Source organism: Hipposideros armiger, unplaced genomic scaffold (genome assembly GCF_001890085.2).
Source record: "Hipposideros armiger isolate ML-2016 unplaced genomic scaffold, ASM189008v1 scaffold_432, whole genome shotgun sequence".
In the NCBI taxonomy this organism is placed as follows: Eukaryota; Metazoa; Chordata; class Mammalia; order Chiroptera; family Hipposideridae; genus Hipposideros; species Hipposideros armiger.
Genome location: NW_017731782.1, coordinates 453,730 through 478,827, shown reverse-complemented (window position 1 = coordinate 478,827; position 25,098 = coordinate 453,730). Strand labels below are relative to the sequence as shown.

The 25,098-nt window shown below is 40.8% G+C and overlaps 1 protein-coding gene across 3 annotated transcripts in view; it reads left to right on the top strand.

The window, feature by feature from the left end:
- ZNF366 (zinc finger protein 366) overlaps positions 1–25,098 on the top strand; it is a 311,266-nt gene that overhangs the window by 232,318 nt on the left and 53,850 nt on the right. The window contains exons 6-9 of one of the 3 annotated variants that reach the window (XM_019665068.1): positions 909–1,144; positions 1,388–1,668; positions 4,974–5,072; positions 9,930–10,133. The gene's annotated coding sequence lies outside the window, so the exon portion shown is untranslated. Of the gene's footprint in view, positions 1–908; positions 1,145–1,329; positions 1,669–4,973; positions 5,073–9,929; positions 10,134–25,098 lie in introns of those variants that run through there. The other 2 variants (XM_019665070.1, XM_019665069.1) reach the window with 2 other exon arrangements.

The following is a 25,098-nucleotide window of genomic DNA, read 5'->3' as shown; positions in this document are numbered from 1 at the left end:
AAAGTGAAGGAGAAAAATCTTGAAAGAATCCAAAGGATTTTGTTACAGACTCATTTCACACCAAGTAAAATACTGCAGTCAAAGTTTAGTGAATTTGAAGTAATGGGGGACATTTTTCAATGGACTAGAAATTGCTGCTTTTCAATACATAGCACATCCTGTAGGTGAGGAGCTCATTGACGAGTGTCAGGCAAGATGGCGGTGAGTAGCTGGAGAGGAGGTTAGCAGCCCTTCATTTCCATTTTGGTTGGGCAAGGTCTTCTGGAAGAGACAGGCACTGTGGGCTCTGGAAGACAGAAAGATTTTGATACAAATAACTCTAAAATCAGGGAAAAGAAAGAAGCGAGAACCTCATGGTAAACTTGCAAATGACCTGATGGGAAGGTTTAGGGCTTCTTGGAGCCTGGGGAATCTTTGAAGTGGACTAAAGAAATTTGGGGGAAATACGGAAGACCCAGAAGATTTTGATTACTTGATAGCATTTGTTTCCTCAGCATGATTATCTTCCTATACGTCACTATTTAGTCTAACTTTTCTCAGGGTGGGTAGGCCTCATGAGCGAGTGCTTTGAAAAGTAACAAGGCAGAATCTTTCCTATTCCCAAAGAAATTGCAGTGTTCTGCAGGTAGCTGTAGAAAAATCAGTTTTCCAGGGCAGAGTTGTGGCCCTATTTTGGCAAATGTGGGCTCTCTAGTTCATGGAGGATAATTTTCATGATTGAAAACACAGGTTAAAAAAAAAACCCCAAATGTAAACCCAAATTTTATCACTTGTTGTAAATATATTTTCTGTATTAGGCTGGACATAAGATCACGGTGTTTTTGTTTGTGATGTAAGCCTCTTTTCCTCTTTTTGTTCCCCCTTCCCTGCCCACCCACCTTCCATTCCTCACCATCTTTATGCTTTAGGACCAATATCCCCAAGGGAAGGGAGGCGTAGGTGCAGCCCAAGAAGCAGCTGAAGGCTGTTTGCCTGACGTGGAAGCCAGAGCCCAGTGTCAGGTCCTACACACTGGACCTGACAGAGAAAGGTACAAACGCTCGCAGCACCTCGGCAAGTCTTCCAGGTCCGTCTGTAACTCTTCCTGTAACCAAAGGCCTTTTCCTGTGTTTGAACTCTGCCACCAATGGCTGTCCTACCAAAGGTAAACAGCAGCAGTCTAAGCAAACTGCTCTTTTTCCAAAAGAAAGCTTTTAACTTTCCTTTTGGAGGAGGCCGGAGGGGGTTGTTTGAGGATTGGGTGGAGGAGGAGAGGGAGGAGGTGAGACCAGAGGAAACTCAAGTGACCCTGAGCTCTGCCCCATGTGGTTTTTCTTTCTTTTCTTTTCTTTTCATTTTTTTTTCCTCTTCACCTCCCTCATTATTTTTGGCTGGCTCCTTTGTGCAGGCCGCCTTCTATTCACTGACAGCTGCTTTGAACATCAGTCACGTCAGGTCATCTGCCAAGCTGTGCGCCTCAGGTCACATCGCTCTGAAGCCTCTGGTTTGTCAGCTTCAAAGTGCCTCACAAATGGTGACTTGCCTCCTTTGGGTGAATATTAAAAGAAAGGGAAGCCTGGACAGCTCATGACACTTCTGGAATTAAGGCTGGAAGCTTCTATCATTTTGCAGAAGAAGAAAACAGAACGAAAGAAGAGCTGTGAAGCCTACTGCCAGGCCTTATGGCCAGTAAGTGGAAGGACAGGGGGCTGGGCCTGCTCACATCTAATCACAAAGGGGTCTCCCTGGTCCTTGCAATTATTTCTTATTTATTTATTTATTTATTTATTTATTTATTTATTTATTCATTCATTTGTTCATTGGTTTTAAGATTTTTATTAAAATATAGCTAACATATAATATTATATTAGTTTCAGGTGTACACCATAGTTATTTAACATTTATATACCTAAAGAAGTGATCACCATGATAAGTCCAGCAACCATCTGACACCATACTGCACTATCACAATATTGTTGACTATATTCCCTATGTTGTACATTACATCAGGTATACAGCATAGTGGTTAGACATGTATATAATTTAAGAAGTGATCCCCCTGACTAATTCGAGCAGATGTGTGCATCCATATGTTCATTGCAACATTGTTTATAACGTCCAAGATGTGCAGGCAGCCTGGTGTCCATTGATAGAATAATGGATAAAGAGTAGGAGATACATATACAAGTATACAATGGAATATCGCTTGGCCAGGGAAGGGAATGGGTTCTTGCCATCTGAGGCGGCATGGATGAACCTAGAGAGTATTGTGCTGAGTGGAGTATGAGCAACAGAGAAAGACAGATGCAATGTGATTTTGCTTATATGTGGAATTTAAAGAAAATAATTCAGAAACAAACTCATGGAGAACATTTTGATGGTTGCCAGATGAGAGAGTGCTTGGGGGGGTAGGTGAAAAAGGGGAAGGGATTAAGAAGTACAAATTGGTTGTTACACAGTAGTCATGGGGATGTAGGGTATAGCATAAGGAATATAGTCAATAATATTGTAATAACTATGTATGGTGTCAGATGGGTACTAGATTTGTCGGGGTGATAGATGGGAGGGTGTTGGGGGGCAGAGTAAAAAAGGTGAAGGGATTAAGAAGTACAAATTGGTAGTTATACACTAGTCATGGGGATGTAAAGCATAGGAAATGTAGTCAATAATATGGGAATAACTGTAGTGCCAGGTGGGTACTAGACTGGTCCTTGAATTTAAAACTGTGTTTCTCAAGGAGCCTTAGCCTCTTCTAAGATATCTCAGAGATGATGACATTTGAGAGGGGATAGGGGAAGAGAAGGGAAAGGAAAATACCCAGTGGTGGATGATACTTTATTTTCATCCTCCAAAGGAGCCTCCTCTCTTTGGTTTCATTCATTCAGTCACTCACTCATTAATTCATTCCACAAAGGTCTATTGAGCAACCCCCATCTGCTAGGTGACTTCCGGACACAGGAGACACAACAATGAACCAGCAAAGTCTGGGTTCTCATGGAACTTACATTCTATTGTCTGTATTAGTTTCTAAGTAAGACTATTTTTTGGTAAAAGGTTTCTGTTAATTTTTTTTCTTTTATCTTTTCTATTATCTTTCCAATATGTAGATTTCAAAGGATTAACTTGTACTCATCAAACACAACACTAAGTGGAGATTTTACCACCACATAAAGCAAATCAACCACTCATCTTCTGACCCCTGGCAATTTAAAATCTGTTAAGAAAAGATACTTAAAAAGAGAACTTGCCCAGAGAGCACCACCTTCACTCACTGACAAATGTGGGAAGAAATAAGAAACAAAGTGATGATATAGGTGGTGAATTGAACTCAGAGCCAGGGGTCACTAGTATATACATTCTCCTCTCAGGTATTCCATGTAGGAGAGGATAGGTATGGAAGACTCTAAAGTTGAACCCCTTTGTTTGGTGTTGGTGTGGAGATGGATGGAGCAGTTAGCGGCCTTGTTGAATTTCAGGGTCAAACCGTGATTCCTACCAGCAAATATTACCACCTGCATTTTGTGATTTGAAAAGTTAAGATCAAAAGTTGTAAATTAGCAGCCACCCCAGTGCTAATATACTAATTATCTTTGGACTATCACAAATTACCCCAAAACCTAGTGACTTAAAAAAAAATTGATTATCTCACGGTTTCTGATGGTCAGGAATTCAGGACCATCTTAGCTGGGGGGTTTGGTTCAGGGTCTCCTGAGGTTGCTGTCAGAATGTGGCTGGGCCTGCAGTCACCTGAAGGCCTGACTGAGCGAGATGATTTACTGCCAAGATGGTGCACTTACAAGGCTGTTATAGGAGGCCTTGGTTTCTCTCCATGTGGCCCTTTGTACAGGTTATTTAAATGGCCTCATGACACAGCAGCTAATTTTCCCCAGAGCAAGCCATTGGAGAGAATGCTCAAGGAGGAAACCTCGATGCCTTTTGTGACCTGGTCTCCTAAGCCACTTCCCATCACTTCTACTTTATTCTGTTTTTAAGAACAAATCACTAAATCTCAGTGATTAGATCTCAAGGGATGGGGAATTAGACTCTATCTCTCAAAGAGAGAATATCAAAGAATTTAAAACATGTAGACATATTTTAAGAGCCTAAAATTTATGTTCCCTTTGCATACAAAATTTATTTTTTTCTTGTAGAATCTTAAAACAAATCACATTTCACCTGGTAATATTTTAGTCTATATTTTAAGAACAAAGCCACTAAGCCATTATCATACCCACCTCAAATTAATAATAATTCCTTAATATATTTTAAAAGCAGTCTGTTTTTTTATTCTAAAATTTTAAAATCAAGGGATTCCACACAAAAAATCCAGATTTCTGTCCTATTTTTAAAAATAAGGTGATCCAGTCACATGGCCTATGTTCTCACATAATCGCAAACCACTTCAAATGGGACACGGACTCTTCAATTTGCCGTGCTTTCCACCACACCCTCTTGTATTACACATGAAACACTGATTTGTGTTACCTGCTTGGTCCACGTGCAAAGAGACTGAAAGGTGTGGCAATGGGGTTGAGGAAGAGAAAGGCCTGACCCCCAGTGCGAGTTGGATCTCTAAAGGTTGGGAAATGAGACATGTCGTGGGTTGTGTTAGAGTAGCAGCAACCTTGGGCCTCACATACGTAGGGCTGTAGAGATGACAAGGATAACTGTAGAGATCTGGGCATCAGTCAGTATGGTCTTAGATGATTTGGTGGACGTTCCTACAACAGGGTACTGGGGGTGTAGAGCCATGAGCAGAACCAGCCACCTCTAAGGGGACCGTGAATCATCCAACATGGATCAAGGCTCAGGGCTATTTTCCTAGGACTGTGGAAGTCCTGGGTCTGGTAAAACCTAAGGAGGCAGGTGAGAGCCATGAAAAATGATGCTATAGAACACTTAGCCAGCTTTATCAGGGAGGGGGGGCCACTAATCATATTTAATTTATTGTATAAAAATATAGAAAGTTATTTCTTGTCCCTTTTGTGCCACAGACACATGGATCTTAGGATGCTTGGAGACAGCCTGTAAGTAGAAGAAAAGGCAGCTCTGGAGGAAGCCTGTGAAAAGATGAGCTCTGCTGAACTATGAAAGTGAGTACCGGATGCGAATGCTTGCTCTCCTCTGGCCTGGTAATAAGCCCACAGTTGCTTTTTAATAGGACTACTGCCATTCCCCAACTTAACACTGCTCGTGTGCATATATCAGGTATTTGGAGCTCAGAATGCATTTTCCTGGAACCCACATGTTCCTTAGTGATTAAGTCCATAGGCTTGGTGATCACGACTCGTAATATGCCTCAACTAAATCATAACACTACCAATTCACCATGTGTAGCAGACTTCCCTTAGGAAATTTCTGCCTGGTTCTAACAGGGAATGCCTAGAGTACATTTTCTTCAACTCTAGGAGTTCAGATACCAAGTTCTACGCCATCCCTCAAACTCATTACTCCTGGGCCAGTTTTGATGATGTCACTAGCTTTTCAGTAATAGTGCTGGGTATGTGATAGAGGTAAGTGAACTCTGTTGGGTGAAAGGTAAGAAATTTAGGCATGGGGATACACCTTAAGACAGTAACAGCAAGGCAAGCAGACCCGGAGGCTGGTCTGGGACAAAGGTAGGTAGGTACTCAGCTTTAGGGGCTCTGGAAATTGCAGATGGGGGTGGGGGCATCGGGGAAAGCGTTGCCATTCAAAAGTATGAATTTTCATAAGCCAGCTGTTTGTGTGCCAGGCACTGCCTATATTCAGTCTCCAACAGGCCTTTGTGATACAACATATCAGCTAGCCCTCAAACTGTATCTTCCTATGACCTCTCTCAGTACTAGCATGTCCAGAAGCCCAGGGTATTTACAACAGTGCCTGGCACATGCTAAGTATATGAAAGATGTTAGCTATTCTCCTCCATATTTTTTACTCCTAATACTGTGGAAAGTAGGTGTTATTATCCCCAGTTGTCAAATGAGGAAACTATTATAGATGCATAAAAGAAACTTTCTTCAATACCGTGTGTAAAGGAATCCTTCATATACACTTTCCATGCTAAAAAAAAAAAAAAAGCCAAAAAGAAAGAAAGAAATGAATGTTTTCACATTTTGAGAGTTGAGACTTGGAGGATATTGGGGTTTGGCAAGACAAAGAGAATAAATCAAAGAAACAAAGGAAGTGTCAAAGCAGTTTTAGGCCCGAGGCTTGGCCATCCCTTCTGCACATTAATATAATGAAACTCAGCCTGTCCATGAGAAGCCCAGAGTGGGGAGGAGAGAACTGCTTTCCACAGAATCTGGAAGGGGGTTGGAGAGCTGATGGTGGTGACTCAGAGCAGCAGGAACTAGCAGCTCCAGGTGGCAGCAGGAGTAAGAACAGTGGCCCCAACTCCTTCCAAAACTCCCCAGAAACTCTGCCAGTATCTCCAAGGGTATCACCGTGTCCTCAAATGGAATCCATTTCAATTTTTAAAAATTCATGTGTGCCATGCATCCCATGTAAGAGGAAATGGTTGCTGAAGGAAATCGAACAAAAAGGTTATGAATCACTGGAGTGGACAGTCTTCCTGGAGAGAAGTGAGTCCTGCATCGGACTTTTAAAAAGATATCTGGCAGTAGCAGGAATATTCCTGGCAGCCCTGAACTAGAAACAACCCAAATGTCCACCTTCGGTAGAGTAGATACATAAATTGTGGTATAGTCACAGAATAAAATACTCTCCAGCAACGAGAGTGAATGAACCACAACTACATTCAACAATAGAAGAGAATCTCACCAATATAATACTGAGACATAGAAAACCAAAACAAAAAGTACAGTCCTATGCCATTTGTTATGTAAATCCAAACCAGGTAATATGTATTTAAGTCAGGTGTGGGAGTTAGGACCCTGTGATCCTTTAGGGGAGGTCGTAGTTAGCGGGTCACAAGGACTTCTGTTTTGTTTCTGTTACTCCGATGTGTTCATTTCGTGAAAGTTCACTGATGTGTACACTTATTTTGGGCACACTGTTCTGAACATATGCTGTATTTCAATCCACCCTTCACTCCACCACTCTCCATGATCAGGGTTCAGGTTAGTCCTGGGCTGGACAGAAAGCCCTAGAGTTCTGTATAATCAGAAGCTGGAGAAGCACCCATTAGGATGCTTCAGAAGTGGGAAGCCATTTTGAGTAGAGCTTATATTTCTGTGGTTCTGAATCTTGGGTCCCTGTTTTGGTTTCACTGAACTTTACACCTTGGTTTTTCTCTTTGTCCCAGTGTGTTGCAGCCCTCTCTCTCTACTCAAATGATCTCTAATATCCAGTGCACTGCGTGGCTTACCTGCTGGGTCAGAGGCATGGCTATCTTCCACTCCCACACGTGTGTTTCCTCAGTTGTCTGCAGTGCAAACATCCATTCCCTTCACTTTTGGTCAGAATCTGAATAAGCCATGAGAGAGCTGGAGACTAAGCTTCACCAGCTTAAGTGACCTGATGAGAAATCTCTCCTGTGAAACCTCCTGGGAGGGACTCATGCATTTTAGCTCCAGACACCCAGTGGGTGATTTGACAAGCATCAGAGGATGACTTTTCATGTGATTGGCAGAGCAGGGAAAGGGGGAGAAGCCTGTTTACAACGAGGTGTATGAATAGAGCAGCTTGGCACAGGCAGCGCTGAGAACCCCTTTGCAACACTGTGGCTGACATTCTAAGACCCATGCTGCTTCACAGTAATATTTTGAAAACAAGAAAAATCGCCTCCCAGTGTTTCCAGAGGTGGTGTCTCCAGATCTCGACCAGACGCCACTCCATTACATCAAAGCTGCACAGCTCAGATGGCACTTGTCCCTGTCCAGACTGTCTTTGGGCGGGTCAGCTGGCTGGGAGAAAACAACACGCCTCAACGTGACAGTCCCCACATTCTGCAGACTTAAAAGGGAAATCCTCTGGAATCTGACTGGGCTCCAGGGGCTCAGCCTGGCCTTGCCCTGAGGCTGCAGGAGGAATGAAAGCATGGACAGGGCTGCGTGTGGCTGTCACTGATTCTCCAGGTGTGCAGAGACTTTCAGGCCTGCAAGGATTTTGTTGCCTGAGTGTCTTTCTTCCTTCATCTCCCCTCTCTGCCTCTGCTGGTGATGCCACAAAGCCTAGGGCAGGCTTTCCTCCTCCTCCTCCTCCCTCCCGCTCCCCCCACTTGCACCTGCTTCCACTTTTTATGGTACATTTCAGCAGAATTTACCCAAGTTTACCTGAATTTGCTTCTTTATCCTCACAATTACTTAAAGGGTTGCCCCAATATTGCTGCTCGTTTGAAAGAGGCACTTCCTGTTCCTTCCCCACCCCATTCTCTCATGCTCTTCTCTTTCTTTCTTAGATTTCATTTTCATCTTCCTTCCCATTTCTACAATGGCAGGATACAGAGGAAGGCCAGCAGAGGGCAAAGAGCACTAGAGCTGAACCAGGAGACAGATGAGCACTTTGGTTTTTGCCACTGAGGTGTGTGGCCTTGGGCAAACAGTACAGACTCTTCTGTGGGCGTCAGTTTTCTCATCTGTAGATGGGGTTGGGTCACCCGTGCCAGAAACCCATGTGCTGTGTCAGTATTGGTGCCACAGGGAATGCAGAGAGTAAGGCTCTGTCCTGGGTCTTGCAAACCTACTGAATCTATTTAGCCACAGTATCTTTAAGTTCTCTCTGATACACACATGATAGATAGATAGATAGATAGATAGATAGATAGATAGATAGATAGATAGATAGATAGGTGATAGATAGGTGATAGATAATAAATGGGGGAAGAAAACTGTTGGTATAAAAGAATAATCTTATAGACCATACGACCAATAAAAGTGTTGCAGAGAGACTGAATCAGAATTGCTCTTTCCCTGATATTACTTTAATTCCTTTTTGTGATTAGGTGTAACTCCACCACCCCACCCCACTCCCCACCCTTTTTTTTTAACCATTGAATGAAATAGGAACTACCTTAAAGCTGCTTTGTCTTTTGCTGCCACAAAGGTCCACACAACTGCTTGTTCCTGTTCGTGGTGAAAATGGCCTTAACCAGATGAATGAAAGGCACAAGACACACAACACAAATCAGAGAATTTTAAGCCAAGGTTATTCCTAAGTGCCTAACCCTAAATGGAGCTCATGCCTGCCCAGTGAACTCCCAAGCACCCCTAACTTGGTAAAGGGCATTCCCTACATTTTCTCCTTATAGTCAGCCTCCCCATCCCTTTTTAAAAACTGTGGCTGACCTATCTAAGACTTTTGAAGCTTCACAGTATTTTGTCAATCCAAGAAGCACTAGAGATGTAAAAGATAGGACCATATATATTACAACATATCTGAGAAAACAATATTTAGCAGCAGTGTAGTAAGTTGCTTTTTAAATTTGTTTACCCTCTGCAAAGAAGGAAGTTTGGTTTGGTCCATGACATGAAGCTCGGTGACCAGTGCATACACGTGCTCTTTGATCCTGGTAGGACTCTAAGGATGCAAAGTCAGGCTGAGGAATTGCAGCAGTGCTGGTATTTCAAACGGCCTAGGAAGAGCCAACCGTCCTGGCCGACTGGCCATCTTTCACTCTTATAGGCCGTGTGTTTGCCTCAGTTAGCACAACAGACCAAACTTTCCTTTGGTCAGAGTCGACATGACATGATTTGTTCCCTTTTGGCTGTGTCAGTTCTGCAAACCAGATACTAGAGACTGCAAGCTCAGGAGGGCCTGTCTTTCTGGAACACCATTTGTTTGGACAGGACAGGCCAGTAAGGCTTTTCATCTCTTTAAAGCTCCCAGGGCAGAGAGCATTTTTGAGGAATTCCTTTTTTTCAAAGATTTTTTTTTTTTTTTTTGCTCCTTCCAACATTTTGTTTAAGAGCAAATGAGATGTCTATCTTCTGTTTCCTTATTTTTTTTCAGGAAAGCAAAGGGTTGTTGACTTCCTCTCTCTCCCCTCCCTTCCTTCCTTCTTCCCGAAGGTACTCATCTGAGAAAAAAGAGAACGAAGTATTGTTCCTGTTCTCTTTCTTAAGTCATTCGAAACACTGTCCCTGCGAGTTCCTTAAGTTCCCTGCAATCTGTACACAAGAGAAGGAGGGAGAGAGAGAGAGGGAGACAGACAGAGAGAGCAAGGGATCAGGTAAAGCACTGGCGCTGCTGCAGCCATTCAGACTCAGGAGCTGGTAAGTTACCCATGCTATCATTTCTACTTCCATTTCAATGTCCCTGGGATGGATACCGCCCTGGGCATTTTCAACAGAAAGCACCTTACTGGGTATAATCCTTAATCAAAGGGTATGACTGATGGATGACCCAGAATTTAAGCTTATCCTTTTTTTTTTAAGAGAATACTGATGCTTTTTCAGAGCTGAGGCTGGCAGAACTGGAAATAGAATTGCATTGGGGCTAGGGAGGATATTGTGTTCAATCTGAATGTTGTCATAGATAACATAGCCGGGTTAACCAGGAGTCACTAAAGTAAGTGTGCGATGTGTCTCATTGGAGAATTCAACTCTTCCTCAGTGCTGTCTCGGGAACCTTATCAGGGTGCCTGCTAAGAATTGTGGCTTGCTCCGCAGCTCTTGTTACCTGTTGTCGAGATTAAGGTGCCCTTCTCTTGTTCTTTTCTTTCCACTCAGTACCCCTCAAAAGGAAATGTTAATTTGTAACTGTTATTCTGTATCACTGAGGTAGGAGGGGGAAAAGAACGAATGTCACTTTGAATTGTGCTGTGTGTGGTGGGGTTGCTTATGTGTTCAGGCTCCACATGTGGGTTGAGTGTAAATTTATAATCCACTGTCAATGGAAGATGTTATCTGCACACAAAATAAGGCAAAGATTTGGGGGCATATGGCTTTAGTTTTGGAAAACAACACACAATTGGAATAGGAGGATTGAGATTGATTGCTTGTGTCAGTAGGAATAAAAAAATGAAGTTATACATATAATTGAAAAATATTCATCCGGAGCCAGGTTTCCTAAGCACCTAATAGGACACAGCAAACTAGTCAAGCTTATACATAAAACTTGTTTTTTAAAGTTTAAATTGCTTCAGTTAAATTTGTCAGCAAAGATACTGTTACCAAGAATTCATCATGGAAAGCCACAAGGGAGCCAAGATCGCATTGGCAAAAATAGGCCAGAAAGGTCCCTTGGAAAGACTGTGTATATTTGCTAATATTAATCATTTAATTCGAAGAGGTATTGAATGGGTGAAAGACAAAGACCATGCAGTTTTTTAATATTAATTTCTATGAAATTTACTGATTGAAGTCACCTGGGATGTGAAGAGTGTAACAAAAATAACCAGCCTCTCATTTATAAATTAATTTGGCCAGTCTATGCATTAACCACAATCAAGTAATCTTTATTCAAAACCAAGCCATCATCTTAAAAGACTGAGAAAATATGATAGAACTGGACTATTATGTAGGTTTTGTTCCATTCATCAGCCTTCTTTTTTCTTCTCCTTTTTTTGAGAGACTTTCCTTAGGAGCACTATAAAATGAGCAATGTCAAAGAGACGTGATTAGCGCTTTTCTGCTTGAGGATGCAGAATCATTCTAATAAGAGTTGAAAGTGGTTTCCTGCTCCCCAACCACCTATCCTAGTCACGCCATTTCATAAATCTTCAGGACAAAGTTAGGCGAAACTGATCGAATTGGCATTTCACAGCTTTTATCAGCAGCTGTGACCCCAGAAAACTCAGAACTACGATCATGACTTGCTTCTTTCAGTTTCATTTTTCCTTGGTAATGTATTTAATTTTGTGCTCAATTAAAACAACATCACAGAATGCTTTTTAGTTTTGCTTATGGGATAAAAACATAGGTGCAACACAATATATATATTAAAAAAAAACACTGACAGCAGAGTCACACTGACTAAGCTGAGTAAGGGAAAAGATGGGCATGCCAACGGCACACACAGCAGCCCCACTTCTAACATGAGTCTTCACTATTGCCTGAGATTAAGGAGCTCGGGATATGTTCTTTTCTTTAAAAGAAAAGATATGTATTCAATATTTCCATTTAAGTTGTTAAGTCATTGCCTTGAGAACAGTTGATGGGAGAAAACAATTTCAGCTACCTAAAGAAAAAAGCCACTCACTGGCTTAGTCTGGTTGGTACCCATCTGCCTTCTCTCAATTCCGAGGAGTGAGTTGGCATTTGTGGAAACTTCCAGTGCGTGATTTTTCTCTGGGGTCATCAGAAGCTCTTTTGTGATATCATTAGGGGAACTCCAGCTTGAAATGATCCAGAATTTATTTGACACACAGATTTTTGTTAATGAATGTGTGCCAAAACCGTATATATCTTGTAACTAAATTATATATTTGTCATATAAATATTCTGTTAGAATGTGTCTTGTAGGTCTGTGTGCTGGGATATGACTCTAATTATAGGAAGCAGAGCATCAAAAGCACAGTCTTTGTTGTTATACAGTTTTGGGTTTGGATTCCAATTTTGTCACTTACTGACTGTGGATCTTAGGCCAGGTAATTAACCTCTCTAAGCCTCAGTTTCCCTAAATGTAAAATTGCATCAACGTAATAGAGTTGTGCAAGGATTAAATAATATTATTTATGTAGCACAGTTAACACAATGCATGACAAATAGTAGGAGTTCATCAATGTCAGTTGTAATTTTTAAGAGTCATATGTTAATACTTAAGGATATTGTATTTTTTGAATGTAGAGAATAGAATACTTCTCCTATAATTTGTGTCATTATTTTTTATCAATACTATACCAAGAGTGTATCTGAACAAAACTTTTCCTCATAGCTTTAGAGTTGGGCACACATTGAGTGAAGATAGCCTGAACCCCAAATTCTTATAAAATAAAGGAAGCTAGAGATTCATGTTTTGATGTTGATCTCTGCTAATGGCAGAAATGCCAGATTTAGCCTCATTCAAATGCCAGCTATGTTTACTAGAACTCCATGCAAGGGAAAGGGTTACCTTGAGACAAAAGCTTTTAACTTAGATGAATGTCCAAAGAGACTACAATTATATTGTAGATGTTTCATTCTCCCTTTCACCCACTTCCCCATGCTTTTGAGCTCTGTGTCACTGGTGACCTTTTCCCTGGCCATGAAGGGCTAGTGACAATTTTGTTGGAGACCATCGTGGTAGTTCCATGACTCAACCAGAGAGTAAAGGACTTGCAATTACATGTTCTCCCCCCATTGAGACCTAAGTGCGCTCAGAGATCCCTCTCCTCAAACATTTTGGTAGTGAGAAACTTACCTTCACACCTATTAATTAGAATACCATTTTCACCATTGTGTGTGGTTGTGTGTGTGTGTGTGTGTGTGTGTGTGTGTGTTGATCAACTGCTATCTTTTTCCTCACTCTAAACTTTAAAATGTATATGCTGGTTAATTTGTCAAATAATAATGATACTTTAACTTAGGTCTTAGTTAAACTTCCCTCTTCACTTTCGAAAAGCAAAACACACGACTACAACAACATCCAAAAATCACCATCAGTAACCCAAACCTGTGAGGGTCTTTGGTTAGAATAAGAGGCTCTGATACAATAGAGACTTGTTTGAACAACTTAACCTTTTTCAGAGAGTAAACTAGAGCTGGGTTGTTCTACACTTATGTGCAAAAGGTATCTTCTATCTGGCTTACTACAGTACAACAAGGACCAGACTCGGAGTCAGAGCTTGTGTTCTGCACTGGTCCAACCTCTGCCACCCCTTACAGGTGTGAATTCACAGGTTTCTTTACTTGTTTGGACCTCAGTGTCCTCGTCTACAGTATGATGAACTTGGACGAAATCAGTGATTCTCACGGTAGTGTGTGTGTGTGTGTGTGTGTGTGTGTGTGTGTGTGTGTGTGTATCAGAACTCACCTGGGGGCTTGTTTATACTCATCCTCTACCCTGCCCACTGCACTCAATGATCTATAAGATTCTGACCCTGACATCCTGTGATTCTCTAAAATGGATAGGCATCGTCTTCTGTCTTCTTCAGAATTGCACTGACATTAAATTTTAAAAAATGTATGTTTTAAGTACCATGTTTTTAAATGGAATACCTATTCAGCACTGGATGTTCTCTCTAGAAATTAGTTTTGAATATATCAATTGTTATTCTGGAAGTCATTACTATTATGGAATAAGGAATATGCTAGTCAGTCAAGCAATCTGATGAGATGATCAATGTTCTATAACCATATATAAATCATAAAAATAACAATTACTTAACTCTATAAATGTTATAATTCTGTATGAATAGCACTTTTTGATTTATGCATTTCTATATTTTTGTATCTTATAGTGAGCATACATTCTTTCTTTAATCAAGGAAAACATAGCTACTAAATTTTTTTATTCACTTTTTTAAGATATTGGTAATGTCAATCTCATAACTTTTCTTATGGCTTTCTTTTGTTTTTACCTTTTTACAACGTGTGCTGTGCTGAGCCTATTTTAGAAGTTAGATCTTTGTTCCTAAGTTAATGGTGACATGGAAAGGCAAAAGATTGATAGGGTGTTTGAAAAACTGGCACTCACAGTCATGTTAAATCTGCTTTAATTATAAGAAATATCTGTAACTTACATAAAAAAATGTTTTGATTTCCATGATTTCATTTCCACCTAAATCACTCAAGATTTTTCCTATATGTTTATACGGCTAATTAAGTAGAGCAGCAATGGACACAGGTCTCCATCTGACAGGAACAGAGAGGCAACGAATATTTTGATGTATACTCTCAGAAGCAGCTAGCCAAATACCAAATACATCTGGATGAAACAATGACATTTAGATAAAAGAGTATGTCTTTATCAGAAGTTATGTGTAATATATAATCTCACTAGAAAGTAAGAGTCATGAAGACAGGGACTTCATTTGTTCACTGCTATATGCCCAGAGCCTAGAATAGCACATGGCGTATAGTAGATGCACAATAAATATTTGTCGAATAGATGACTTAATAAATAAGTGAGCTATAGAGTGAAATATGCTATCTTTATATAATGCCACATGAAGCAGTTAATAAGTGAAAAAGTTAGTCAAACTTTTCTGGAGTCTGGACAATACCAAGTTGCCAGCTTGACATATTTATCTGAATTGACTGGGATTATGATTTGTTCCACCATTATGTGCATTGGTGCTACAACATGTATGTGAACATGTCATCTTGGCCAGGACCCCATCCACTTGCTCGTGGAGATAAACATTTATCAGCTACACAGAAAAGACTGTTGGTTGCATTTTATTTTTCATTTGTTTTCTGGGCAGATGTTGGGTTAGCCAATTGTTTTTGGCGAGAGAGAGAATGGTCATTTGTTTTTCCTTGACGAAAAGAGCTGTGAGCCAGGATTCAGCCTTGTAGGAAATGCTCAGTGCTCCCTGGATTTTTATAGGCAGGGCTGTAAATCCAAGTTAAAGAGATGCCACTTGGGCTGAGTTTATACAAACACAAGGAGGTGGATTCAGCGAGGGAAATATGATATCCTTGTGGAGCACAATACCCTTTCCTTTATATAATTAGGCCATGGAGTCAGCCAAAATGAACAAATACTGGATTGAGGCAGTTTTGCACTTATTTGGCAAATTTAAAGTGGTAAATATAAATATAGATACAATGACAACATTGGGATCTAAGGTTTCTGTTATTTGTGGTAGAAACGGAAAAAATCTCTCTCTCTCTGCACATTGAAAAAGCCTATCTCTTTTGTGCCAAGGACCAGGGCACACAAAGGCAATTCTGCCCCATTCTCTTTATTTCCTTTGCTATGTTATGGCCCCACTTTGACCTCATTCTATGATGGCCACTGATATTAACTATAAGAATGAGATAACCACAAGAGCACCACCACCACCAATGGCAACATGATGGAGGAGTTACTGCCAAGTTTGGGGCCAGCTAAGCCCTTTACAAACATTATTTCACTTAACCCTTCCATTCTAACAAGTAGATACTTTATTACCCCCATATTACAGATGAAGGAAGGCAACCACCTTGTTTAACAGATAAGCTAGAAGTAAGTGATTTGCTCAAAGTCACCAAATTGCTGTTGCTTTTTTTATAGGTTTCTCATTAAGGAGGAAACGTCATCTGTAACTAATGATTGTTTTTAAAAAATTAAGTATCCCTATGGCAATGCTCCTCAAATGTAGTCCAAGAACCAAGTGCATGGCATCACCTGGGAGTTTGTTAGACTCTCAGGCCCCACCCCGGACCCCCTCAGCAGGTAACGTGAGCTCCATGTGACTCCTGGGGCACATTGGGATTTGAGAAGCACTGCCTTAGAGCTCTGCCCTGTTGTGTACACAGATTGATTTTGGAATGTAGGTTCCTGTTCCAAGGAGTTCCAAAGTTAACTTTGACCTTGTCCAAGACCACAAAACTCCCTCTCGGATAGTGGTGTTATTGTACAAGTCTTGGGTCTATTCCGTTCTGAGCAACATGAGGGATGATTCCTGTGGCCTCACCCAGCAAGTTAACTCCATCCCGAGGGATCCTGATCACCTCCGACAGGAATGGTCTGGGATATTGTTTTTCAAGTGTGTTCTGAGCACCAAACATCAGGATCACCTGGGGCGGATTCCTAGACCTTTTTCCAGTCTGGGGAGGAGCCCAAGACTCTGCCTGTTCCACAGACAACTGGCTGAGGGTAAAAAAAAGGCCCAGCAGGGGCAGTGACAAGTATTTTGGGGACATCACCCCAAAAAGATGTTTCAACTTTTCAGCAGGGTGAAAAAATATTTAAAAGGAACAGTGCAAGAGAGAGTACCTCAGAGTGCTTCCAGGAAGAAGAGGTACTCTACCAGCTTCTTTGAATGCCGGAGAATGGGGACAAGAAGCCCCGCTACCTGCCTTGCATCTTTCTCTGCGAGAAGGGAGGGGGCTCGAGGCCTCCAGCATCACCGCCAAGGAGCAGATGCCAGAGCACACACCTCACTCTCCCCAGTTAGAAAACTCTGTGGAAAGAATCCTTAGAGTTTCCTTTGCACTGGGGACTCACCGTTCTCTTTTGGAACAGAAATCAAGAGGGGGCTATTGTTGGAGGGGTGGGGAAAGGAAGCAGGGCCGGAAAAGAGCGAGGGAGAGGACCGGAATAGCCTCTGGTTTGCCTCAGCCTGGACAAACCGGGGCCTCTGCCTGGATGGAGATGGTGGCGTCTCCCTCTCAGTGCAGGCTCTGGCCTTCCTCCACGGGAAGTGCAGGGAGAGGAAAACTCCACATTTTCAGCGTTGTTTTATGAACATCCACCACAATATGCCACCACTTTGTTTTTCGCTGTGTCTCTAGTTCAGGCAATTTTCTTCCCTACAGCATAGTGGAGCTTCCTCCCCTGAGCCCACTCCTCTAGACTTTTTTAGTCAAAAAAACTACAAAGAGAGGTCGTCCAGCATTATCCTAAAAAAATGTATATATTGAACACTTTTAAGGTGCTAAGGAGCACTCTACTTAATCCATCAAGATAGGGTTTCTGAACTATAGAACTTGAACTTTCAGAGTGAAGGACATGCAAAAAGTTCTACACAGTTACTCCCAGGTGTATCCAGAATCCTGCCTCTCACCGAATTTTTTAGAGAGCTGGGCAAGGAGGAACTGTCGAGCATCATGTTTCTTGATCCTCAGGAGACATCCAGTATGCAGCAAGCACGCCGGCATCTCCTGTCTCCTCCGACATCATCCATAGCCCTCCTGAACCCCAGTCCCATGTCTTCACAACCACCTGCCTCTGGCTCCATTAAGGTCCCCCAGGATGGAGAGTCTCATCTCCGGGCTGCAGCCTGGGCCCCAGGTTGGAATGGAGATGTTGGAGAAGGAGTGAAGAGCCCAATTTTTGGAAAAGAAAGTGCAGCCCAATAGTACGTCATTTTGCAGAAGGCAATCCCTTTCGGTGTGTCTTCACAACCTCTAAGTGCTCAGACATCCCACTCTTTACTACGGCTTACCTTGGCTCCTTTGTGCTCCTTCTGAGCCTCCTTGGAGAAGAATTTCAGCAGCACATATTTAATTCCTGCAGTGGGGAAGGCTGCTGAACCATGAGCAATCCTATCTCAGAAGGATCAGGATAAAGTGCCAAATTTATTTGCTCTTCAACCATCATGGATTTTTCTGGAGGGGGAGTTGTTTTACTTAATAAAGTGCTATCTCCTCTGTACATGGCACATCTGCTTTACACATGTAAACACCACACACACACACACACACACACACACACATAGCCTATCCAAAATCATTGGCTCTTATGGAAAGAAACCGTGGATTAACACCAAGTTGTTCACTTGACTCAAGAATGTAGTATTTGATTCTCAGTCTCCTGTATTCCAAAAGATTTACTGTCCTAATTATATCTTTTTTAGCAATGTTAAAAAGAGTTTGAATTTTGTTAGCTAATGGTAGTGGGGTAGAAGGTGAGAGAAGATTTAAGTGTTATTTCAAGCAATTCGTGAAGTGCTTCCTTCGTTTACTGTGTGTCATTTTGAGAACGTTAGTAATACAGGAGAGAAGGCTAACCTTGGATTCAGAGAATAGAGGTTTGAGTGTGCTTAGGCCACATAAAAAGAAGGCAAATCAGTGAACCCAAATGCATATGGAAATTTACTATAATAAAAAATAGCATTGCATATCAGAGGGGGAAGTTGGATTATGTAATTAATGATGTTGGGACAGTTCAATAGCTATTTGGGAAAAAATAAACATATATGCCTCCCTACTTTATTTCTTAAATTAAAATAAATTCCAGATGAAAGATTTAAAATGTTAAAAATTAAAACATAAAAATACTAAAAAAAAAAAAAAAGGAAAAAAGGAGATCTATTTTTTTTTTATTTCAGAGTAGGGGAAGTCTTTTTAGTTTTACACAGAAGGCTTAGCATTTATTAAACATTTTAGTACATTAAAGTAAAAAGTTTCTACCGGGCACAACTCAAAAAACAAGGTCAAAAGACAAACAAAAAACTGGGGGAAATATTTATAAGTGTGTGTCACAAAGAATTTAATATGACCAGAAAATAGGCAACTGGCATGAAACACACATTTTGCATAAGATGAAATATAGTTGGGTCTAAATGTGTAAAAAAATAAAGGCACTCATCCTACTTCATAAGAAAATTCAAATTAAAACTATGAGATACCTTTTTCTTTAACTACTTGATGAAACATTTGTTAGCATATTTGTTTCTGGGGATCTGGAGAGCACCGTCATACATTACCAGTGTAACAGTGAATGAATCAAGTTTCCATAAAAAGCAATTTGTAAATATCTATCAAAATGTAAAATTGACCCCTCTTGCAATTTATCATACAAATATAAGACGCAAAAAGACATACCTACAGTGCAGCATATTTGCCACAGCATGATTTAAAACACAAAAGAACAGATTAGAAATAGCACAATTATCCCTCGATAAGGGATTGGTTAAATTAAGTAAAGTACATCTATACAATGGATTATTATGCAGCCCTAAAAACAATGAAAGAATACCATATAGTCCAGGAATGGACTCTAGGTATATATTCAAATGATTTTGACAAAAGTGCTAAAGTAATGCAATAAAGGAATGACAGTTGTTGAAACAAATAGCCCTGGATTGCTAATAGAATTTGCCTTTGGGCCCAGGATGGGATGGCTGGGCTAGGGGACAGGGGTGTGAGGGGAGACTTTTCACTGCATCGCCTTTTGTACCTGATCGAAGATAAGTATTGAGAGAGGAGAGACAGAGAGAGGAGTTTGGAGCCCACACCAGCTCTGTGATCTGGGCAATTGGCTTAGCCTCTATTTCCTCATCTGTAAAATGCAGAGTTTAGACTGTTGATCTCTAAGGATACTTCTGATTGTAAGTTGCATGTTCTGAGAATTTAGTTAAGACATCTCATACCTGTCTGCGTTATGCTTGTCTTTTCCTTGCCAGCATGTCATCAACTGCCACACCTAAAGCCACAACCCAAGGCTTTGTTCTTTCTGACTCAGCTGCCTCTCAATTGACTGGATCCCCATCCTCTTGGCAACATGTAAGATAGGGATGTCAACCACGGTTGAGAAGACAGCCCAGAAAGCCAGGCATGGGGAAGTGGCAAGACAGCATAGAGGAGAGGTTACAACCCACGTCCTAAGGGCAGCTGCTTGAGCTCAAGTCCCAGCCCTCCCGCCTGCCAGTGATGTGACCACAGCTAGTTGTAATTTTTTTATCTGCATGGCAGGTATAAAAATAACACGACCTTCTTAGGGTTTGTTGTGAGGATTAAGAGTGATACTTCATGTCATTGCTTAGCTCAGTTCCTACCTCATAGAAATAGTCAATAAATGTTGGCCCTTTTAATTATTAATCTGAACTCCTTCTGCTCATGGGCCCTGGAGCTTTCCTGGAGGGTGGGGGTGGGGGAGAAGAGGCATATACGTTATCAAGCTGTGTACTCATTAACACTGTGAACTGGGAGTCCTGGGGTGATGAAATGGCTTTTTTTTTTCCATCCAACTCAAAGAGACAGACTAATTTCTGCTGCCCCCAAGCCAACATCATTGAGGGAAACTTCCAAGATCCCATCTCCTGGAGGCAATTATATTCCTGAAAATGTGATGAATGTAGACTGTAAAATTGCAAGATGGTGACATTATGCAGGGGGAGGTGAGCCAGTTAAGTTAAACAGCAAGTTTCAATTTGCATGATAGATGTACCTTAAATTACATTTGGATCAAGATATCATTAAATATTAATATTAGGGCCATTGTATAACCTCCTCTCCGTGGTAGCCATTCAATAAATATGAGTTGCAGCTTCAAACCAAAAATCTTCCATCACCGTGATGTGCGCGTGTCCATTTTCCCAATTTCTGCCTCAGTGCAGCTCAGCAAGGAATGTGTGAATACCAGGCAGCTGTGGGTTCCTGTAACTTCAAGCACCTCCGCCATAGATAGCAGCCCTCCCCCAAGTATATCTATTTAATAGTTCTTAAGTGGATTAAATTCCCCTGTGTGTGTAAGGTGGTAGTGGACCCCTTTTGCGTGCACTTCCTGCCTTACACTCTGTGAAATCACTTTCCAGAACTAGATTTCAAAAGTCAGGGTTTAGTTTTGTGAGTTGCCCTGCTTACTAACTCTTTCATATGTGTCTGTTCTCCCTAACTACATTGAAACGATATTTGTCAAGGACTGTGTTTTTAACCGTTTTTGTACTGTCCAGGACAAGAGCCCTTCAAATTCTTGCTGGTCTCACATGAATTCTCTCTGAGATCCTCTGGGAAAAGCTCTTATTGTCCCTATTTTAGAGATGAGGAAACGGAGGCTCAGAGAAGATAAACTATTCAGTTGAATCCATACAGCTCTGTGGATCTCCGAGAGCCAGTGGAGTTAGGGCAAGGAGTAAAGGGCTCTCTATTTAGTTGTCAAGTGCCCAATGTTTGCATACTAGCTATAGTGTTTTCAAAGTATATGTACCTCTGGTTTTCCAATCTGGTTATAATGTAGTAATTAAGAAAATATAAATTAATTTAAAGATGTTACTGAACTCAAAATAGCTTTTGGTTATTTTGTATTTTTTCTAACTTACTGATGATTTGCAAAATGGGTTTATTTTTGAAATTTATGAAGAGAGTTCTCATGCTGAGAAGCCTGGGAATCACTGCAATAGACCAAAGCTGGGGTCACTAATAAATTGATGGGAAGTACTTTGAATAATCTAGGTCTTCTGGTGGCAATGAGGTTTTCCATTCTTAAGCAGCTACCTATAGTACATTTGTATGTTTGAGAGAAGTCTAGAAAGCATCTGAAAGTATTCATCTTTACTGTTTAACTTCTTCCTTCATCTAACAACTATCTCCAAAAATACTTCTGGTTGCTTCCTTTATTATCTGTATGAACTTGGGCAATTTGTCCCAGATTCCTCATTGGCAAAATGGGGAAAAGAGTAGTACCTATCTCATAGGATGCTGTGACAGTCACATGAGTTAATGCGTGTGATGACTTTTACACATTCTTGTCGCATAGGAAACACTCAGCAAATATTATTGCTATGTTAGGCACCACTTGCCACTGTTTTTTGACACATAGTCAGGACTTGCTAGACATTCTTGGAATCAATTAGTGAATAAATGAAAATGTGAAATAGGAATAAAGGGCAATTCTAAATATGTAATTCCTCATCTACATTTCCTTAGTCACAGGCAGGCAGTTAGGGCAGTTACTGCAGTTACTGCACCCTTATGCAGCTGCTCCATTTGGGCTCAAACTAGAGAGCTGGTGATGTTTCTCTATCTTCTGGTCCAGCGGACTTTACAGGTCTCTCAACTTTATGTGTTAGATTCATCAAGACACACATTTAAGGGATTAGGCAGAAAGAGTTCGGGCTTGGAACTCATGTCAACTTCAGGCTTTAATCCTCCTTAAAAACTCTAAGAGGAAACAAGACCAGTAGACTTTTAGATAGGCGGAGAGAAGCAATGCTTTCTTGCCACAAACCAAAATGCTGAGGACCACAGTTATAAGGGGGTCAAAGGAAGTTAGGATGACCTTTCATAACAGGCTAAATGTTTATTTAGCTTAAAATTTCACTTCCAGATCATCCCACAGATAGTCTGTTAGCTTTGTTACATAAATGACCTTTGAGCTTGATAAAAACTCTTTTCTTCCTTCGGTGTTTGCAAGGTGTTGTGTTGAAGGTAAGAGAAAAGAACCTGTCACTAGACTTTAAAAGATGGGCTGCACTGAGTTGCACTGATGCCTGACATGGTTGTTTTCACAAAGGTCTCAGGCAGCTGGGTCAAGGAAGAGATGATCGCCTTCTTAGAATCGGCTGCTTTTTCTAAAACCAACCAGTAATAATTCTAGCAGCCATTGCTGTTTGGCTGTGCCATGTGGGTGAGGCTCTGTGCTGGTGTGATAGACACTAAAGTGGATAAGATACAGTGTAAGCCCTCCAGAAGTTTCCAGTAAGCTAATGGTTGTACTGAATGGAGATGAATGCTTCTCTTGTCACCTCCACCTATTGGCCCTGTTCCTGCCCACTGGGATCACAGGAAACAAACCCAGTCCATCTAAGTGTTATCTCTTTGAAGTATTTAAACAAGCTATCAATGCCCCAAGCCTCCAACACACCTCCTTCATAACATGCCAGGTTCCTTCAGCCATCTCAGCAAGATACGGTTTCACGTCTTCTCACCCACAGGTTTCATGCTTCTGCATACGCTCTACTTTTTCCCTGTCCATATATTTGACCCAGGAAGCTCCCTATCTCCATCCCAATGGTTTGGCCAGTGCACAGTACAGCTGGGCTCTCTGAGGCCATTTTTAGGGTTATAGCCACTGCTGGCATTCTTCCTCGAAAGGTCCAGATAAAGGGGCCTGGAGTGAAAAACAAGGAACTTGGCATGAGAATTATTGATTTGCCTTATTAATTTTTTATCTCCCAGCCCTAATATTGTCTTAGGTCTTCCTCTTTCCTCTTTCTAACCATGAGAATATCTTCTAACCAGGGTTGCTAGGAAGCCCAAATACTAGTATACATACTATTTGTTGAGTGCCTTTTTTTTTTCTATCAGGGGCTTTATATTTCTTATTTTATGAAATCTCATAATAACCTTGTAAGGTGGGTTATTATTTTTTATTGCCATTTTTTATTTTTCATTTATGATTTTTTTTATTATTAGCTTCAGGTGTACAGTACAACATAATGATAAGACATTTATAAACCTCACAAAGTGATAACCTCAACAAGTCTACTACCCACCTGACACTGTACATCGCTATTACAATACCATTGACTATATTCCCTATGCTGCGCTTTACATCCTGTGACTATGTGTGTGTGAGTGTGTGTGTGTGTGTGTGTGTGTGTGTATAAAATTATAGTTGACATTCAATATTATTTTATATTAGTTTCAGGTGTATAGCACAGTGGTTAGGCATTTATATAATCTATGAAGTGATTCCCCAGATAAGTCTAGTACCCATCTGATACCATACATAGTTTTTACATTATTGGCTATATTCCCCATACTGTATTTCACATCCCTGTGACTATTTCATAACTACCATATTGTACTTCCTAATCCCTTTACCTTTCTCACCTATCCCCAACCGCCCTCCAATCTATCAACCATCAGCTTGTTCTCTGTATCTATGAGTCTATTTCTGTTTTGTTTGTTCATTTATTCTGTTCTTTAGATTCAAGTGAGATCATATGGTATTTGTCTTTCTCTGTCTGACTTATTTCATTTAGCATAATATCCTCTAGGTCCATTCATGTTGTTGCAAATGGTAAGATTTCGGTCTTTCTTATGGTAGAGTAATACTTCATTGTATAAATGTACCATGATTGCTTTTTTTTCTGTTTTATTTGTTCATTTATTTTGTTATTTACATTCCACATATAAGCAAAATCATATTGCATCTGTCTTTCTCTGTCTGACACACTCCACTCAGCACTATACCCTCCAGGTCTATCCATGCTGCTGCAGATCACAAAAACCCATGGCCGAGCAATATTCCATTGTATATATGTAGCACCTGCTCTTTATCCATTCATCTATTGATGGACTCCTAGGTTGCCTCCACATCTTGGCCATTGTAAACAATGCAGCAATGAACATATGGATGCACATGTCCCTTCAAAGCAGAGTTTTGGGTTTCTTTGGATAAATACCCAAAAGTGGGATTACTGGATCCTTCTTTGTCTCTTGTTAAAGCCTTTGTTTTAAAGTCTCTTTGTTTTAAAGTCTGTTTTGCCTGGTATATATTTGGCTAGCTCAGGTTTTTTTGTTTTTGTTTTCATTTTCATGAAATATATTTTTTCATCACTTTATTTTTAGTCTGTGTGTGCCTTTCAATCTGAAGTGAGTCTCTTATAGGCAGCATATATAAGAATCATGTTTTCTTATCCATTCAGCCACCCTATCTTTTGATTGGAGCATTTAATTCATTTACAAGGTCTGACACTTAAGTTTGTGAACTTGTTGAAATGATTTGGCTAATCTTTTTTGATATCAGAGGGATTATTTATTATGAATTTGTACCAACTGAACAAACAGTTAAACAAGTTTACTATTTGGAAGTGCTGAAAAGGCTGAGTGAAAAAGTTAGATGACTGAACTTTTCGCCAACAATTCATGGCTCTTGCATCATGACAATGCACCAGCTCACATGGCACTGTCTGTGAGGGAGTTTTTAGCCAGTAAACAA